The 15,613-nt window shown below is 33.7% G+C and overlaps 1 protein-coding gene across 3 annotated transcripts in view; it reads left to right on the top strand.

Moving 5' to 3' along the window:
- CCDC91 (coiled-coil domain containing 91) overlaps positions 1-15,613 on the top strand; it is a 326,884-nt gene that overhangs the window by 198,163 nt on the left and 113,108 nt on the right. The window lies entirely within an intron of this gene.

The following is a 15,613-nucleotide window of genomic DNA, read 5'->3' as shown; positions in this document are numbered from 1 at the left end:
ATGACCTGAACTGGAGGCAGACACTTAACCAATTCAGCCACCCAGGAGCCCCAAAACCAGCTTTTTTTAAGGGAGCTCTTTTATATTATGGGAAGAAAATACACTAAGAATTTGGAAAACAGAGTTAGGGGTAGAATTTAAATGGAGACTTATAAATATGCTACCCCATCCCTGAGATTGGGGTCAATTCTATTAAATTTTTTCAGTGTCATTTTAATAAATGGCTTGAGAGAGGAAATACACAGGCAATTTTACAAGTTTAATACAACAATTATATTCTTTTGGGTGGTGAAATACTAAGTCATCAGAGGTATGAAGTGTATGACTTTGTAAATGGACAGAGGAATCACAGAGATAAACTAAGGTCACAGAACTGTGAAACAGCAGAAAGCATATATTGGCCAAGATGGGCCAGGTTATACCGTAAACTCTCTGGCTTCAGACAACAAAGATTTAGATCTTACTCATGCTACGTATACACTGAGGGTTGTCTTGGGGATTGGTGCTATGTTGTCCTTACCCTAGTAGTTCCTTTGTGGAACATTACCTGTTATCATTGCAGACTGAGAAGAACCCCAGTCTTTTGCTACTAGTAATTCAATATTCTGAAGTGGAAATGGCACTTTGACTCTCAGTTTTTATCCATTGTACTTCACTTCAACATAATGGGGCCAGCTAGTGAGATCCTACTATGAATCCGGAGGGGAGAAAGCAGGAAATACTTGGTTAGCAGCACTAGTTATACCACAGTTGGCTCTTATGGTTGCCAAATATTCCCAGCCTCCATCTTACAGGCAAATTTACTTACCCTGTCTCCTTAGGAGAAAATCTGAAAGTTCTGACCAGCTATGGCCTCAAGTTCAAAAGTCCAGGATGCTTAGATGATAGGTAGGGAATGACGTCTCTACATTATCAAGTCCAGATATATAGGCCTCTTTGACCTAAAGAACTAGAAACTAAAATATATGTTGTTTACCTTCAACATATTTGGTCTACGGTGGCAATATAAAGGTATTTACTATAAATGCTCTTTGTAGGAAGAATGAAGAATCAGAGACGCACAGCTATTATTAGTATGTAACAATTCTAAAATCTCAGTGGACAGATTAAGTAAGATTTCTATTATGCAGATAGGATTGCTCTTTGATTGACCATAATTCTCTGTTTAGGGTTTAGGCACAGGTTTTCTAGTCCATTGTTCTTTATGATCATATAGATTTAAAATTTTTCAGTATCTTTGTTGGCTGTATCGGAGTATTGGTGATTATACTATTTCTCAGACTGCTTTTTATTATAAAAAATTGGGATTCATGGGTCATTTTATTTTTTTATTTAAAAATATTTATTTATTTGAGAGAGAGAGAGAGCACAAGAGCAGGAAGGAAGGGCAGAGGGAGAGGTAGACTCTTCTCTGAGCAGAGAACTCGACTCGGGGCTCCATACCAGGACTCAGAGATCAAGACCTGAGCTGAAAACAGATGCTTAACCAACTGAGCCACCCAAGTACCCTGGCATGGGTCATTTTAGATAGCATACAGTGACAGTTCAGGGTAATGGTTCTTTTGGCTCCTTATCTGTTTGATTACAGTCTGTTCCATTTGTCAAAGGCACACTCACAGTTATTTTATAGATCTATTGCCTACCTTTAATATGCTTTTTTATATGCTTTTCACCCCTATATTTATTAGCCTATTTATTTGTCTGTGTCTTACTCTTTTTCTGATTAAAAATAACTTCACTTATCAAACCTGGGTTGAAGAAACTCCAGCGGTCTCCTTTTTCCAAACTGTTCCAAATGAAGGTATGTACAGGGCAGTCACAGCCTTATTGGGTCTGTGCTTGGAGACATTTGAATTGATTGAATCTTCAACAGTGGGTGTGGCCAACATATACTAGTTTACTAATTGCTGTAGGGTTGAATTAAGCTGGTCTTTGTTGCTTCAAAGGCCTCCATTTTCTCTTTTATAAGTTGGGGTTGGGAAGGTGGTTATTCCTGCAAGTCCTCAAATTTCTGAACTTTTCCTGTTACCTATAACTCGATTTTTATGAATTATATTTTTCTTGTGAATTCATTGCTGAACTTTCTTTTTCTTACAGTGCCTTGTCAAAAAATAGCCATTTTTTGAGCTAATAAATGAGTTCAGCACAGTGGTAGGTTAAAAGATCAACAAACAAAAGTCAGTTGTGTTTCTATATACTCTCAATGAATATTCAAAAAAGAAATTAAGAAAGCACTTCAGGGGTGCCTGGGTGGCTCAGTCAGTTAAGTGTTAGCCTTCAGCTCAGATCATGGTCCCAGGGTCCGGATTGAGCCCCAAATCTGGCCTCCCTGCTTCTCCCTCAACCCCTCCCTCCTTCTGATTTCTCTCTCTCTCAAATAAACTCTTCCAAAAAAAAAAAAAAACACACATACACACACACACAAAAGAAAACAAAAGAAAACAATTCGGTTTATATTAGCATCTTAAAGAACAAAATACCCAGCAGTGAATTTAACCCAGAGGGTGAGAGGTTTATCCACTAAAAACTACAAAACTGGGGTGAAATAATTAAAAATAACGTATATAAGTGGAAGGACATTCTGTGTTCATCAATTGGGAACATTGGGTGAAGAGCAATACAAGATTACCTCAGGATATTTTGAAGATCAGAAGCAGTTCTGTATGATGAAAGCTATTTAAAAACCAAACACTAAGAGGGGTTGTGACCACTAGGTAAAATCACATAAAATGTAGAAACAGTGATCTCACACTTGTTTCTCTAATCATATTTTATTAGATGCCATTTGAAATTTGAAGTTAGTAAACTTAATTTACAAAAATAACAGCTGGATGTTTCCTTAGAAATAGTTTAGCCTTTGTGGGTATGTGTGTGTGTGTGCACATGTGCGGGCATACCTTTCTCTCTTTTTTTTTTTTTTTTTCAAATTAAGAATTTATGGGAAAAGCAAGTAAACACTCATTCAGAGTAATTACAAGCAGGTGTCTGGAAACTGACTGCCTGACTTTGTCACTTTGTAACTATGTCACTATGTAACTATGTTAGTGTGTCACTATGTAACACACTAACTTTGTGTTACTATGGAATGTCCTTAGCCTCTTTGTGCCTCATTTTTCTTATCTTTAAAATGTATACACAAGTAATTCCTACCTCATAGAATTGTTATGAATATTATATAACAAATTTGTTATATATAACAATAACAAATTGTTGTTATTTGTTATCTGATCAGATTCACATAGTGCTTAGACTAAAACCTGACACATTCTAGGTGTTCAGCTGATACTGGCTGAATTATTTTCATCTTTGTTATTCTTGGTCAAGATATTCTTGGTCAAGGTATGCCTACTCCCAAAACCAGGGTTAGAACTCACGTTTTCTTTTTTCCAGCCTGTAAAAGAAAGGCTACTTATTTTTAGTTCATATATTATCTGTGTTTGATTGTAAAAAGTCAACCTATTTTAATTTTTATGCATTTACTTTGGGGCCTCATGTAGTATTTGAATGCTAGATCAGCGTTTTGTCTTTCACTCTCTTCCTTATTTAATGAGAGCCTTTTATATGACTGGCATTCTGCTAGATATAACATGGATATAACATGAGCAAGACCCAGTCCTTCTATTAATATTAATAAGCAGGGGGAAACCGATGATACTACTGTAAAACTGTGGTAAATTATGATGAAATAAATGTTGTGTTAAAGGGCTATATAATTCCTTCATATATGGTGAGGGACCACTTATTGGACTAATGATGAGTTCTTTCAGGGTTTATGGGTCTAAGTGAGGTCAGAACTGAGAATTTAGGAAGAGAGGTAGATGGAATAGTATATTCACAATCTTTAAGATGGGAAAGTACAACACAAATGTTTGACAAGAGGTAGTGAGGCTCTTTGAGACTGCCAAATGAGAGATTTTATTTTATGCAGTAGAAAGGATAATAAAGGGCGTTGTCTGCCAGGTTGTCTGACTGGACATTGGGTGCTGTTAAAAGACACTAACTAGAGAAGTGACATTTGTTGAGATTTGCATTTTAGAAATATTACTCTGATAAAGTTTTAAAAACACTTGATGGAAGATAGTATTAGAAACACATAAATCAGTAAAAGGGCTACTACAGTTCTCATAGTGGAAATGGTGGTGGCCCAAACTAAGGTGCGTGGGAAAGAGAGATTTTGATGGTTTTGAGTCATATTAAGGGAACGGAAACCAGAGAATTTGTGGGAATAGAAGAGAGGAAGTCAGTGTTGATTGATAAAAGATATATTTACACACACACACAAACACATTTTATATACATAAATATGTATTTATATACATGAGTATGTTTTTGTGGATGGTAACCAAATCTTTGGTTTTGGCAGTTCACTGAAATAGGAAATTTAAGACCTGCAGCATGGTTAGGGTTGAAAATTTTGTGTTTTGGACATGTTGAGCTTGTAGTGCCTGTGGAATATTCAAGATTAGAGTATGTAAGAGAACTGAATACAGAGTCTGGAACTATGAGAAATCTGCTAATTATGAATTTTAAAGTCATAAATATATAGAAGGTCAGTGAAAGTATGTCTGTGGATGAGACCAGAGAATATATAGAATGAAAAACAGTTCCACCTAAGGCCTTGAGAGGGACCTCAATATATAATGGATTGGGTAAAAGAGCTCATGAAGGAAACTATAAACTGGCAAGAGAAAAAGGAGGAAACCAAATGCCTACAATACCTAGGTCATAGGAAGAGCATTTTTACAAAAATGTGAGTGGTTAACATTTTCAAATAATGCAAAATAAGCAAGGTCTGGATTTACAGATGACTGTTGGTTAGGGCAAGAATGTCATTAACAATAGTTTCACTGGAATGGTGGAGGAATAAAGTAGATAATCAGATGAGAAAAAAAGGAGATGAAAAAAATAGAAAAAGACAGGTCTTTGAGAAGCTTAGATGATAAACATAAGAAAGCACTGTAGGTAGAGGGAGCAATTAAGGGGAAATTTTTCCCCTTTGTATTTTGGCCAAAAATTGAGCTCATTTAAGGATTTATGGGCAAGAGCCAATATAGAAAAACTAAAGATTTAAAAAGAAAAAAATGGATAGATGTCCCTAAGACCGGGGAAGTAATGAGTAGAGGTTAATTTTTATTACATGAGCAAGTATTTCAATGCATGCAAGTGTGAATTTGTGCATGTGGATGAAGGGTTGTATATGTGCATAGATATAAATATAATTTTAAATATCATTCATACTTTTGAATTATAACATCATTAATTCTATTTCTGGGTTCTTTTCTAGCAGCACTTGAAAAATCAAAATTTCTATGAAGGATATATATAATATATTATTATAATCTAATAAGTGCTATTGATAGAAGTATATGGAATATTACCAAAGCACACAAAATAAACTATCTGCGTTCTTACTTTGTCCTTACACTTTAAAAAAAAGAAAACTGAGTTTTTCTTACAATGCCTTGTCAAAGATGGCTAAAAGTCACCAACACATGTTTTTAATATATTATCTTCCAATATCTTCCCTTAGAACTAGAAGTAGTCATTTGAATCAAGTACAGAATATAAATTCCACCAAAGTTAGGTTATGTGTTTATTTTATATTTTCCTTTATCTTCAAAGCCAATCAGTTTTTTTGGGATATGCTCTTAAGTACAGTAAAATAGGCTTGTTATTGAGAAATGTATACATCCATATGTCCAGTGTCACAATCAAGATACAGAAGATTTCCGTTAACCCCAGAAATTCTCACATGCCTTTTACAGTCATCCCCCCTTAATAGTAGCCCTTAATAGTAGCCCCAGGCAACCACTGATCTGCGTTTTCTTGCTATTGATTACTTAGCTTTTATAATTTCATATAAAATGAATTAATGTGAATTTTTTGATAGCTACCTACTTTGGTTCAGTATATTTTTTGAGATCATGTGGTTGGTTACCTGTATTCGTAATCTATACATTTTGATTGCTGAGTAGTATTCTGTATGGAGATACAGTATTTTGTTTATCCATTCACTAATCCTTGGAAATTTAGATTGCTTAACATTTGAGGCTGCTGTTAATATTTACATAAAAATCTGTGTGGGAACATATGTTTTTATTATTTTAAAATATTTAGGTTTGGAATTGCAGGATCATATGTTAAGTCTTTAACTTTACATCCAACTTCCATACTGTTTTCCAGAGGTTTTTTTGACATATTATATTCTCATTGTAATGTATGAGAGTTCTCTTTGATCTGAATCCTATCAGCACTTGGTATTGTCAAGGATTTCTTTTTTTTTTTAAGATTTTATTTATTTATTCATGAGAGACACAGAAAGACACACACACACACACACACACACACACACACACACACAGGCAGAGGGAGAAGCAGGCTCCATGCAGGGAGCCTGATGTGGGACTCAATCCTGGAACTCCAGGATTACGCCTTGAGCCAAACGCAGATGCTCAACCACTGAGCCAGCCAGGCATCCTAAGGTTTTTCATTTTAGCTTTTTGTCTTCCTTGGATGGGGAATGGTATCTTACTGCATTTATCTGAATAACTATTGGTGATAAGCATCTTCTCATGTGCTTACTTACCATTTGCATATTTTCTTTTGTGAAGTGTATGTTTCAGTCTTCCACTCATTTTATTTTGTTGTCTACCTTCATAATTTTTAGTTGTTTTTATAAATTCTAGATGTCAGTCTTTTGTGATAATATGCATTATGAATATTTTCTCGGTTTCTGGTTTCCTTCTCACTTTGTTTACGGTGTCCTTAGATAAATAAAACTGTTTAATTTTGATGAATCCAAACTTACCTTTTTTTTTTTTTTTCCTGGATCATACTTTTGATGTTGTATCAAAAATCTTTGCCTAACCCTAAGTCAAAGTGGTTTTCTTCCATATTTTCAATAAGAAGTTTTATATATTTTCTTAGGGTATGTATGTGATCCATTTTTTTAATTTGCTTGGTGGGGTGTAAACCCTAAGTCACAGTGGTTTTCTTCTATATTTTCAAGAAGAAGTTTTATATATTTTCTTTGGTTATGTATGTGATCTATTTTTTAATTTGCTTGGTGGGGTGTCATGAGATAGTCAAGATTTTCTTCCCTTCCAATGACCTCCAATATGAATATCCATTGATTTCAGCACCACTTTAAACACACACACACACACACACACACACACACACACACACACAAAAGTATCTTCTCCTTCATTGTATTGCCCTCACATCTCTGGAGAAAATAATTTGACCATATGAGAACAGATTTCTGGATTCTTAATTTTCTTCTCCTGACCTGCTATTTTTCAATCTTGGCAATATTGACATCTGGAGTTGAATAATTCTCTGTTACGGAAGGCTGTCCTGTGCACTGTAGGATATTTAGTAACCTACTTTACTCCACCCCCTAGGTGCCAGTAGCATGTGCTTTGTTGTGATAACCAAAAATGTCTCCAGATATTGCTAAATGTCCCTTGGGAGAATGCAGGTAGTAAGTCACCCTTGGATGAAAACCACTTACGTGATCTCGTTTTCTAACTGTATACCAATACCATACTCTCTTGATTATAGCTTTATAGTAAGTCTTAAAATAATGTGTGTAAGAACTTCAACTTTATTCTTGAAAATTGTTTGGTTAGCCTAGATGATATGCATTTGCTTATACATTTTATACTCACCTTGTCAGTCCATTTAAAAAAAAAGCCTATTGTGATTTTGATTGGAATTGCATACTCTATAGGTAAATTTAGAAAAAAAAAAAAAACCTTCCATCTTAATGATATTGAATCTTCCAATATCTGTGAACATAGTATTTTTTTCCATTTTATTAGGTCATATATAATTTCTCAATAATGTTTTGTAGTTTTCAAGATACAGACACAGGCATACTTTGTTAAATTTATTTGTAGGTGTTTCAATTTTAAAATGCTATTTATAATAGCATTCAGATTTTCTTTGCTAGTATATTAATGTAGTTGTTTTTGTATATTGATTTTCATCCTGAGATCTTAGTAAATTCACTTTTTAAGTCTGTAATATATTTTTTTGTTCATTTCCTAGGATTTTCTCGGAAAATGTCATCTGAGAATTATTCAGTATTCCATATTATGCATAATTATACTTTGTTTGCAATTTCTATGTTGTTCTTTTTTTTTTTCCTTGCTATTTCACTGCTAGGTTCTCCAGTATAACACTTAATACATGTGGTGACAGCATCTTGACTTACTGCTAATCTTGGGGAGAAAGCATTTAGTCTTTCACCTTTAAGTGTAATGTATTATAAGTTTGCCACTGATGCCATTTTTGAGGAAGTTATTTTTTGTTACTATTTTTCGAGAGTTTTAAATCATGACTGGGTGTTTACATTTTAATTTACTTTTCTGTGTATATTAACATAATCATGTGTTTCTTTTCTATAATGTTATATCTTATATTATTTGATTTTATCTATCAAATCATTGTTATGGTTATGGGATAAATCCTATTGTTAATGAGAAATTTCCATTTTATATATTGCTCTTTTCAATGGGATAAAATTTTGTTGAGATTTTTTGTGGCTATGTTCCTGATGAATATAGGTCTATCGTTTTGTTTTTTCTTATGGTATCTATTTCTGGTTTTGGTGTCAGAGTAAAACTGACTTTGTAAGTAAGATTTCTTCCTTCTCTGTTTTTGAAAAGGATTTGAATATGATTAGTATTCTTTCTTTAAATATTTGGTAGGATCCCCTGGGGAAGTCATATAGATCTGTATTTTTCTTTGTCGAGGTTTTTAATTAGTAATTTTCTATTTATTCTTCATTAGTTTTAATAATTTATGTCTTCAAAGGAACTTTGCATTGCATTTGAATTGTTAAATTTATCAGAAAAATGTAATGGTATCTGTTAGTGCCTATATGTTCCCTCTTCTTTTCCTCATATTAGGAATTTATATCAACTGGTTTAAATTTACTACTTTGTTAATATTTTTTAAGAAGCAGTTTTTTGTTCTATTGAATCTTTATCTTTTATTTCATTACTTGTCTGATCTTTATTATTCCTTTGAGTTTTTTATAGTTCTTAAGATAGAAGTACAAATACATGATTTTAGAGCTTATGCCAGCTGCTGATTCCACTACATTCCACATATTGTAATATGGCCTGTTTTCATTTTCATTCTACTTGAGATGCTCTAAAAATTTCCCTGATTTTTGAACCTATGAGATATTTATTTATTTATTTATTTATTTATTTATTTATTTATTCATGCATTCATGCATTCATTTACTTATTTGATTTTACATTTTTATTTAAATTCCAGTTAGTTAACATACAATATTAGTTTCAGGTGTAGAATTTAGTGATTCATCACTTACATACAACACTGTGCCATTAGAGTTGTGTTGTGTTGTTTACATTTCCCATATTTCGTTGTTTTTTTTTCTAGTTTTTCTTTTTTAATTAATTTCTAATTAAAAATGTTTGTATTGAGAATATATTCTATACTAAAATCATTTATTTTCAACTTATTGAGACATTTTGTAGCTTGACATATATTCTATCTTTATGTATATGCTGTGTGCACTTGAAAAGAACGTGTGTTCCACTGTGGTTTTGGGTGCAATGTTCTATAAATATCAAATTAGGTCATTATGGTTGATAATGTTTTTCAGTTCTTCAAAATTCAGTGATTTCCTTCTTTCAGTTACTGAGAAAGGAGTATTGATCTCTCTGATTATAACTGATTTGTCGCTTCTTTTTCCAATTCGTTCAGGTTTTATTAATGTACTTTGGTACTTTGTTGTTGAATGCATAAATTTATATGTTATTGAATTTCTAAATTTATACGAAGTCCAGCTTGTCAGTTTTTTTCTTATGTATCACTTTTTTGATGACCTAGCCTAAGCCAAAGTCAAAAAGATTTTCTTCTGTTTTGTTTTAAAAGTTTTAGTTTAGGGCAGCCCCAGTGGCTCAGCGGTTTAGCACTGCCTTCAGCCTAGGGCGGGATCCTGGAGATCCGGGATCGAGTCCCATGTTGGATTCCCTACATGGAGCCTGCTTCTTCCTCTGCCTGTGTTTCTGCCTCTCTCTCTCTGTCTCTGTCTCTGTGTCTCTCATGAATAAATAAATAAAATCTTAAAAAAAAAGTTTTAGTTTCTAATTTCAATTTTCCAAACTATCCAGTTGTTTTTATATGTGGTTCCAGATATGGATCAAAGTTTTCTCTCTCTCTCTCTTTTTTTTTTTTAAATATATGGATACCCAAGCATTACAGTCTTAATTGCTGAAAAGACTATTCTTTCACAGGTAAATTTTCTTTATATCTTATTAAAAATCAATCATATATGTGTGTGTTTATTATTTAACTCTATTGGTTCCATTTATTTTTCTCTCAACTCCTATACTACTAGTCTTGAAATCAGATAGCGTAATTCCTCTAATATTGTTCTCATATTTCAGAGTTGTTTTGGCTCTTCTAAGTCCTTTGCATTTTCACATAATTTTTATAATTAGCTTTTCAATCTGTACAACAAAGCAGGCTGGGATGTTATGAACTGTTTTTACTCATATTAGTTCTGACACCAAATGTGTGGATTGTAACATCAAGCAATTCCTCTAGTTCTCCAGCTGGCTGTTGTATAAGTCAATTTAATTTTGACACTATCCAGAGTTAATGCAGACCTCACTGGTTAAGGGCTTAGTCCCATATGACTACCCCCACGGCAGATGCCATTTGCTAGTTCTGTGCCTCCTATATCCCTGACCAACTGGCTATAAATCAAGGAGTTCCCATGACTCCCTCTCAGGCTAGTCAATAAATCCCTAGACCTCCTGTATTTATGATCAAATGACAGTAAATTGAGGGTTTCAACAATCCCCTCCTTAGGTTTGATAATTTGCTTAGAACAGCTCACAGAACTCAGAAATGTTCTTTATTTACTATTAACATTTATTGCAAAGTATGCTGCTCAGGAACAGCCAAACAGAAGAGATGCGTAGGGTAAGATATGGGGGAGAGTATTGTGGAACTTCTGTGCCATCTCTCAGTGTGTCACTCTTCCAGCACATTCACCCACCAGTCTAGATACTGTCTAAATCTAAATGTTGTTTAGAGACTTTTATGGAGATTTCATTACATAAGTATGATTGATTAAATCACTGGCCATTGATGATTGACTCAATCTCCAGCCCCTCCCCTCTCCCTAAAGATTGAAGAAGCCGGTGAGGCTGAATGTTCCAACCCTTTTATCACATGGTTGGTTTCTCTGACAATTGGCTCCATCCTGAACCTACATAAGGGCCAACCTTAAGTTACTCATTAACATGAACATAAACTCAGGTATAGTTGAAAGGGGCTTTATGTGAATAACAAAAAATGCTCCTTTTACTCCTCTCAATAAGGAAATGCCAAGAATTCTAGAAGCTCTGTGCTAGGAACTGGGCATGAAGACCAAATATATATTAATTATTCTATCACAGACATTGCTTGGGATGGTGTTGAACCTATTTGGGTGTAATTAGCAACTTTACAAATTGTCTTTTTACCTAAGAACATGGAGCAATCTCCACCTATTTAAGTCTTTTAAAATTTCCATGAGAGGGCAGCCCAGGTCGCACAGCGGTTTAGCGCCGCCTTCGGCTGAGGATGTAGTCCTGAAGAACCAGGATTGATTCCCACATCTGGACTCCCTGTGTGGAGCCTGCTTCTCCCTCTGCCTTGTGTCTCCGACTCTCTCTCTCTCTCTGACTCATGAATAAATAAATAAAATCTTTAAAAAAAATTCTCTCAGAAATGTTTAAAATTTTTCACTGTTAAGGTTTAGCACATCTTTTGTCAAATTTATTCCAAAATATTTCATTTCTTTTTTTTTAAAGTAGGTATCACACCCACGTGGAGCCGAATGTCAGGCTTGAACTCACAACCCTAAGATCAAGACCTGAGCTGGACACTTAACCAACTGAGCCACCCATTTCTTATTTTTTTAATGATAATTTGACTTTTATATTTTTTTTCAACTTTGGTTACCCAGTGCCTGTTGCTTGTACAAAGAAATACAGTTGTTGTTTACCAGTCTTGTATTCTGTGATGATGCTAAAATCACTTATTAGTTTTAACACCCTTTTTTGGTAGAGTCCATAGGATTTTCTACATAGATGGTTATTTGCCTGATAATAAAGATACTGTTGCATCTTCCTTTATAATTTGATGTCTTTTGTGTTTTCTAACTTTTGCACTGGCTAAACCTCTTGTATAGTATTGAAGAGAAGGGATATCTTTACCTTTTGCTTGATCATGGGAAGAAAGCATTTAGTCTTTCATCCTTAGCTATAATGCTAGCTATAGATATCCTCATAAAAGCTCTATTAGGTTAAGTATTTTCTTTCTATTCCTCATTTTTATTCTGGGAATAGATGTTGGATTTTGTAAAAAAAAAAAAAACTATATATATATATATATATAGAGAGAGAGAGAGAGATTTGGTATATGTGTACTTTGTCATAATATTATCTTCCTTTAATATCTATAGAAACTTTAGTGATGTCTCTTATCTTGTTCCGGATATTAGTAATCTGTGTCATTGTTCTCTTTTGTGGACTATTTTGTAGAGATTTATTGATTTTTAAAAATCTTTTCAAAGAACTGGGTTTTGATTTCATTGATTTTACTCTTTGTATTTTTTTCTTATTTCTATATCATTGACTTATACTCAGACCTTGAATATTTTATTTCTTTAATGATTTCAATTTGTACTTCTTCTTGTGTCTTAAAACCAGAAGCTTAGGCTGCTGGTTTGAAACTTTTATTATTTATTTATTTAAAGATTTTATTTATTCACCTGAGAGAGAGAGAGTTAATGAGAGAGAGCACAAACAGCATTGGAGCATTGGAGAGGGCCAATTGGGAGAGAGAAGCAGACTCCATGCTGAACGGGGAGCTTTACATGGGGCTTGATCCTGGGATCATAACCAAAGCTGAAGGCAAACGCTTCACCGACTGAGCCACCCACATGCCCCTGAAACTTTTATTTTTAAATGTAGGCATTTAGTGATATATTTCTTTCTAAGTACTATTCCTGGTGCATGTCTCACTTTTTGTCTTTTCTTTTTTAGAGAGAGAGAAAGAATCAGGGGAGGGGCAGGGGCAGAGAGAGAAGTGAGGGAATGCTTGGTGTAGAGCCCAAAATGGGACTCAGTCTCACAACCCTGAGATCCTGAGCTGAAGTGAAATCAAGAATGGGATGCTTAACCTGCTGAGCCACCCAGGCACCCCTTCTCACATTTTCAAATGTCATGTTTTCATTTTCAGTGAGTAAAATTACTTGTAATTTTTCTTTTGATTTCTTTTTTTATCCTTGGGTTATTTTGAAGTGTGTTATTTAGTGTTAAATATTTGTGGTATTCTACATATATTTTTTTAAATTGGTTTCCAATCTTATTCTGATGTGGACCGAGAACATTCCTTATATTATTTAAATACATTTTTGAGATTTGTTTATGGCCCAGGATATGCTCTCAGTAAATGTTCCTTATCTACTTGAAAAGAACACACATTCTTCTGTTGGTAGAGGTTTTTTTGTTTTTGTTTTTGTTTTTTTATAAATGTCATTTAGATGAAGTTTTTTGGTTATGTTGTTCAAGTCTTCTATATTGTTACAGATTTTCTTTCTAGTTGTCTGCCAGTTAATGAGAGAAAGTGTTGAAATATCTGACTATGCTTATGGATTTGACTCGTTTCCCTTGCAGTTCTGTTTTTTCTTAGGAATTTTGACATACTAAACATTTAGGATTAAGTCCCCTTCATATAATTTAAAATTATAAAAATGCCTTTTTCTGATATGTTGTTTATTATGAAATATACCTAGATATTAATATAGTTTCTCTACCTGTCTTTTGATTATTGCCAGAGTAATATATTTTCCCCTATATTTTACTATTTTTCCACTTTACTTTTTTTTTCAAGTTATTCCCCTTTACTTTTAAACTATTTCTGTCTTTATGTTTAAAGTGGGTTTGTTGTAGAAAGCATTTAGTTGGCTCTTACTTTTTTTGTTTAATCTAATAACCAAAGCCTTTTTATTGTTGTTTTTGAAACTCTTTACATTTAATTTGATTCTTGAGACTTTGGGGTTTAAATGTATGATCTTGCTGTTTGTTTCCTATATGTTCCATGTTTTCTTTGTTTCTTTTTTTTCTTTTTATGCCTACTTTTAGATTATTTTAATGATTTCATTTTATGTTCTTTGTTGGTTAATCATGTACAACTCTTTGTTGTGTTATTTTGTGATTAGGGAAGGTTGGCGAACACTTTTTGAAAGTAGATAGATAGCAAATATTTTATCCTCTCTACTGAAACTATTAAACTCTGCTGTTATACTGAGAAAGTAGCCATAAACACTCTGTAACTGAATGGCCATTGCTATGTTTCAGTAAAAGTTTATTTACAAAATCAGGCTGCAGATTAGATTTGAACTGGAGACCATAGTTTGCCAAACCAGTCTTGCTGTAGCAGGACAGGAACTGGTTTAACTTGGAGAATTTTAGGATCTTGAGTTCTTGATTTCCTTTTTATAGTATATTTTTTTCCTCAAGTTTCCTTTATCATGAGAATCCCTTGGATTCCTTGTTAATAATATTCCCTTTCCTGCAGTTTGATACAGTAGTTCCAGTGGAGCAAAGGAATATATAAATGTTTTGAAATTGGCAATATTTAGATATTTTTAGCCTATAAAACCAGCATTTTTATATGCTTCAATCTGTTGCATTTTTAACAAGAATCCAGGTGAGTATCTTGTTTCCACCATACTAGGAAACATCATTTTGGACAATGTTTTCTAAATTTCCTGATGATGAAAATACTGGGGATATTTATTTATTATTCAGATTGATAGGATTCTCCTCTATTTTTATTCTTAATGATTTAGTTGGAGCCCAAGTGTATATATCTTTAACAGGCAAATCAGGTAATATCTATGAGAGAACTTTGAGAGACACTGTTTTAGTATTGCCTTTGTATTGCTGATCTTCAGCAACCTTTATTCTTAATTTCTCATCCTTCAAGTTTCAGAAGTATAGAGGAAATGTAGTAGGAAGTTACTCCTACTTTTTTTAGGTGTCTTTGACCTCAATCAATTAAACGGATATGTTGAAGAAAGAATATGTTATTATTGATGTCTTGTGGACTGAGAAACACTTCAAATGATGTCTTTTATTCTTTATTAGTAGTTTGGATTAGAGCATCTGTATAATTTCTTTGTACTTATTTTTAAAAATCTCTAAATTAGGGGCAGCCCCAGTGCCGCCTGCAGCCCGGGGTATGATCCTGGAGACCCGGGATCGAGTCCCACATCGGGCTCCCTGCATGGGGCCTGCTTCTCCCTCTGCCTGTGTCTCTGTCTCTGTCTCTCTCGCTCTGTGTCTCTCATGAATAAATAAAAAATAAAATCTTTAAAAAAAAATCTCTAAATTAGAGTTAAGTGTAGTATCGAATAGGTACTGTGTAAGGATTAAGTGAAGCAAAGTGCCGGTATATAGTAATTATTCAATAACCAGTAGCTAGAGTTATGTGGAGAAATCTCTCGATTTAGTTCGTTTGTTATTTGTTATTACAGTTATGCAAAGGATGTCCATTATTCTGAAAT

Source organism: Vulpes vulpes, chromosome 8 (genome assembly GCF_048418805.1).
Source record: "Vulpes vulpes isolate BD-2025 chromosome 8, VulVul3, whole genome shotgun sequence".
Taxonomy (NCBI): domain Eukaryota; kingdom Metazoa; phylum Chordata; class Mammalia; order Carnivora; family Canidae; genus Vulpes; species Vulpes vulpes.
The sequence above is the reverse complement of the archived record's forward strand: the minus strand, read 5'-3'. Positions and strand labels throughout refer to the sequence as shown.